Below are 6,000 nucleotides of genomic sequence, written 5' to 3'. Positions count from 1 at the left end.
ATAGAAATATGCACCCCATGCAATTGAACAATTTGGGAGATGTATAATTACGCCAATTTATCGGCGAAAAATCCGTGCGGACGAGGATAAAATGAGCCGACTTAGTCGGTCTATCAACAACAACCCAAATCGCATCCTTCTTACTCACGACAATGGCGGTCCGGACACAAAGTCCATGGTGACTCGATCCCATTTCCACTCGGGTATCGTGATCGGTGAAGTAATCCGATGGCACTTGATGTTCGCTTTCACTTGTTGATATATCGACACCTTGAAACAAATTGAAATGTCTCGTTTCATACCGGGCCACCAAAATTGGCATTTCAGATCATTGTACATTTTAGTACTACCCGGGTGGATTGACATTCGACTACTGTGAGCCTCGTTCAAAATCATCGAAACAAGTTCCGAATCCCTTGGAATACATAATCGACCCTTGAACGTCTAGCAATCATTGTCGTCAATCTGAAATTCTGATTCCTCATTCGAAACACATTCGACTCGTTTAGCGACCAATTTAGCGTCGACCTTCTGAGATTCAAGTATTTGATGAATCAATAGCGGTTTGGCCTCTAATTCGACTACTAGCACCTCCTCGGGTGAAACGGATAGATGAGCATCCATCGCTCTCAAAGCAGACAGTTCCTTATGACTTAAAGTATCGGCCACCACGTTGGCCTTTCCTGGGTGATAATCAATGACAAGTTCATAGTCCTTCAACAACTCAAGCCAACGTCTTTGTCGCAAGTTTAGATCTCCTTGAGTCATCAGATATTTAAGACTCTTATGGTCCGAATAAATATGACACCTTTCTCTAAACAAGTAATGCCGTCATATCTTCAAGGCGAACACTATGGCTGCTAGTTCAAGGTCATGGGTCGGATAGTTTCTCTCATGCGGCTTTAGTTGTCTTGACGTGTAAGCCACAACTCGACCTTCTTGCATCAACACACAACCTAACCCAAGCAAGGATGTGTCATCAGATATGACAAACTCTTTCTGGGACTCATTTGTACTATGCACCGGGGCCTCGGTTAAGCAGTTTTTAGTCGATCGAAACTTTCTTGACAATTCGACCACTCGAACTTAACATCTTTTTGGAGTAGTTTCAGTCATCGGTGTAGCTATCACCGAAAAACCTTTCACAAATCGTCGATAGTATCCGCAAGCCCCAAAAAGCTCCTAACCGGTAATATTCCTTGGAGGTTTCCAATCAACTATGGCTGAAATTTTGTTCGGGTCCACTCTAACACTCGATCACGGACACCACGTGCCCCAAAAGCTAACCTCTCTCAACCAAAATTCACATTTCTTGAACTTTGCGTATAACGCTTATCTCGTAAGATTTGCAACACTAGCCTCGGTGTTCAAAGATGTTCGGTTTCATCTCTCGAATAGACCAAAATGTCATCGATAAATACAACTACTGAACCGATCCAAGTATGGCTGAAAATTCTATTCATTAAATCCATAAATACTGCGAGGGCATTAGTGAGCCCAAACGGCATCACTAAGAATTAAGAGTGACCGTACCTCGTTCTAAAAGTAGTCTTGGGTATGTCCGATTCTCGGACCTCAACCGATAGTACCTCGACCTCAAATCTATCTTTGAAAACACCGAGGCTCCCTTTAATTGATCAAACAAATCGTCAATTCGTGGCAACGGATATTTGTTCTTTATCGTCACTTTATTCAACCGGCGATAGTCGATGCACAATCTCATAGTTCTATCCTTCTTTTCACAAACAATCTTTGGTGCGCCTCATGGAGAAAAACTCGGTCGAGCGAAACCTCTATCCATCAATTCTTGCAATTGAACCTTCAATTCCTTTAATTCCGTTAATGCCATACGATACGGGGCTATTGAAATCGGCGTAGTACCGGTACAACCGATGTCGAATTCCACTTCTCGAACCGGTGGCAATCCGGTAACTCCTCGGAAAAACATCCGAATACTCGCAAACCACTGGTACCGATTCGACTTTCCTTTCCGTCTCTTTACTTTCAAACACATACGCAAGGTATGTTTCACACCCTTTTCACATACCTCGGCGGTCATAGAAGATATTATCGTTGGCACTCCTTTTAAATCATGAGACTCGACTCGGACTACCTCGTTATTTACACTCCTCAAATCAATGGTTTTCCTTTTGCGGTCCACCACTTTGCATCATGTACGATCACCAATCCATACCAAGAATAACATCGAATTCATCAAATGGTAGAAGCATCGGATCGGTAGGAAAACAGATTCTCGAATTATTAGGGGCATCTCTTGCACACTTTATCAACAGTACATATTGACCCAAAGGGTTGGACACTCGAATTACGAACTCGAGAGACTCAACGGTAGAGTCTTCTTGGATGCTAAGGTTTCACATACAAATGAATGAGTAGAGCGGGGTCAATCAATGCAATCACACTAGTATCAAAGAGAGTAAAAGTACCGTGATAACGTCAGGGAGGATGCCTCCTCTCGTGCGCGGATGGCATATGCTCTAGCAGAGCACGGGTCTCGGATCGAACAATGTGTCGAGGCTCCTCTCGATTACCACCCCTACCTCTAGAAATTCTCGGGGCCTACCTCTGGCCGTCGTTCCACTAGGTCTTGCACCTTGCGTCTTATTACTCTCATCTAGCTCCGTACAATCTCTAATGAAGTGGTCCTTGAACCGCATCCATAACGAGCCCTATTAATGAGACTTACCCCAACATTCACCTAGGTGTCGTCTTCCACATTGGGGCATTCGGTCTCTCTTGATGATTATTGCCCACACTAGCTACGAAGTAGCTCGGAGTCCGTCAATGGTGCAGCTCGATGGAAATTCCTTGATCGCCCTCGACTTATTAGTGTCCTCCACGAACTTCTTTACCGAGAAGCGGAGCTTTACTCACGATCTTTTACGATAATCTCTTGCTTCAAATTCAACCTTCTTCTTCTCCTTTCCAAGTTCTTAGCCTTGCAGGCTCGTTCGACTAGTGTTACGAACTCCTTTATCTCCAAAATACCCACTAGTAGCTTTAACTCTTCATTCAATCCTTCTTCAAATCTTTTGCACAAAGCAACCTCATCAGCCACACACTCTCGGGCATACTGACTAAGTCTTACGAACTCATGTTCAGATTGAGATCTTGTCATACGGCCTTGCTTGAGTTCCAAGAATTCCTTACGCTTCGATCGATGAACCGTTGACTAATGTATTTCTTTCAAATTACGATTGAAAGAAATCCCAAGTAACTCGTTCGTTTGGGACTATGGAAATTAAAGTCCTCCACAATAGTAAGTGAGTCTCATAACAAGGATATAGCACACTTAAGACATTCATCGGTGTGCATGACAGTTCATCTAACACTCGAATGGTGTTATCGAGCCAAAACTTCGGCCTTTTCGGCATCATCGGTAACTATGGCCTTGAACTCCTCAGCCCCGCTTCCTAATCAGGTCTCTGGTGGTTTACTCGACCTCACGGGATCGATGAATGGAGGCATTGCGGGCTCTTGGGGTGCGATATTTAAATTTGGGAATGGTTGGACAGTAGGATTGGTTCGGGCATATTATGCGCGACCCACTCATTCATCATGGTGAAGAAGGCTTGTTTCCCCTTCATTTTGATTATTCGCGGATGGTGAGGCTCAACAGGCATCGTCCCTTCTTGCGAGAGCAGCCGCTACACTTTCAACGTCATCCGCCAAGGGTCTCTCTACCGGGTTCCATTTGTTAATCAAAACAAAAACTTCAACCGTCGAAGTCATCACATTATTAAGCACTAACAATTTGGCATGTATAGCTAGACTCACATGCGCTATGGTAGTCCTAGAACCGACTAAACCATAGCTCGATACCAATTAAATGTAACACCCCAAACCCGTGACCGTCACGGATTTGACCACGTGGTGTTACCGGCTTACTTCCTTATTTCTCTCTTGGAATTATTTAATTTACATTCCAGGCAGGCTAGCTAACTGCGTCACTGTCACCTTAAAATCATATCTCGAGTTCCAGAACTCGAAAATGAGTTCCGTCAATTTTCCTGAAACTAGACTCATAATCCCATCTACAAATTTTTTTCTAGAATTTTTGGGCTGGCCAATTAGTACAGTTTATTAGTTAAAGACTCCCCTGTTTCAGGGTTCGACTACACTGACCTTTGTGTACTACGACTTGGATATCTTCTTGTACAGGGCTCCAACACTTATGCCATTTGTTTCTAGAGAAACTAGACTCGTAAGGGAATCTGCAAATATAGATCATGACTTCTAATTCTCTCTGGTTAATTTATAGTGAATTTTCAAAGTCGGAGCAGGGGATCCAGAAACCGTTCTGGCCCTGTTTCGCGAAAACCTGAATATCTCTTAAAATACAGCTCATACGGTAGTTTCGTTTTGTCCATATGAAAATAGATTCATCAAGGTTAAATTTCATAATTTATTCACTATTTAATTATACTTCTACTATTTTTAGTGATTTTTCCATCTCACCTCACTGCTACTGGCAGCATCTGGTACTAAAGCAAACAATGACTATTTCATAATTCTTCCATGGCCAACTATTTCATCATACAAAATACAAACTATGGCCACCTTATCAAAATTAAGGTTTCTAAGGCTCGTGCCTATAGGTTTTAGATTCACACTCAACCGACCACATAGGCCATTTTCGCATGGCTTAAAGTTTACAACTCGAGATTCAACAAAACAAAATAGCCTATACATGCCAAATGTTCTCCTAGTTCAACTACGAAGACAATACCAAAAGATTTCCAGCCGGTGTGATGACTTCAACGACGGTTCCGAACACGCATAAACGATCGAGTCCAAGAGACCTAAAATGGGTGACAAGAAAATACCGAGTGAGTTTATAACTCGATGAAGTCATAAGCATTTCACAACCATCCGTTACTAAAATTATCATAAAATGAAATAATGAAACAAGGCCCAGCGTTCCAGCCATACCGAACTACCATAGTTCCTTAGACCTTTCGGATCAATGTCATACCAAGTCATACATTTACATTTCATATACTATTCAATAGGATATTTGAAGCAATTTCCATTCATCATTTCATTTTCGCAACAATCATGCAATTGAAATCATCACATAGATTTAAAACTTACCGACTCAACCCCGAGCATGAACATAGTATCTATTAGCCACGAACTCAAGGTACTTACTCTTTCCGCTGTCCATACTCCACTCGATGAAGACACACCCTCCATATAATTGTTCGATCGGAGATATATATATATATAGAGTACGCACACACAGTGCTTAATACTCGATTTCGCACACTTAGTGCCATGTGATTTAAGCCCGCACACATAGTGCCATACCCTTGAGCTCGCACACCCAAAGGTCAGTATATTTCCAGCATGCACACTTAGTGCCATATATTTCCAGCATGCACACTTAGTGCCATATATTTCCAGCATGCACACTTAGTGCCAATCTAGTCACCGTACACACGTATTGCCTTTTACTTAGTGCCGAAAGCAACTTTCTACACATTTCACTATTTCTTTTACATTCAACAATGTCATCATTCCATACACATACATTTTCATTTACATATCATCTCATTAAACACAATTGCATAGATATTATGATCATTTAAAACAATACCAAATATATGTAATGACTTACCTTATATTGGATGAAACGATTTCCAATCGACTACTCGATTATCTTTGCTTTGCCTTTGTTTGATTCTCCCTTTTGATGTCTTGATCTCCTAGTATAAATACATTTAGTAGTTAAATTTCTTGCTGGATACTTATGTGTATAATTTAATGGTTTTCACTCCATTCACAACTATCCTTGTTCAAAATATCAAGAACTTAGCCAACATTCAATTAATGCATCAAGGTAGAATGTATTATCACTATTAAGGTAACCTAGTCTCAAGTATTTTCAATTCTAATGTACAACATCTCAAATTCCCATGACCGATCACACCTATTCTTACTTTCCAATATTGAAATAATCAAAATCACCTCCTAAAC

Source organism: Gossypium arboreum, chromosome 4, assembly GCF_025698485.1.
Source record: "Gossypium arboreum isolate Shixiya-1 chromosome 4, ASM2569848v2, whole genome shotgun sequence".
In the NCBI taxonomy this organism is placed as follows: domain Eukaryota; kingdom Viridiplantae; phylum Streptophyta; class Magnoliopsida; order Malvales; family Malvaceae; genus Gossypium; species Gossypium arboreum.
Note: the sequence above shows the minus strand (reverse complement) of the source record.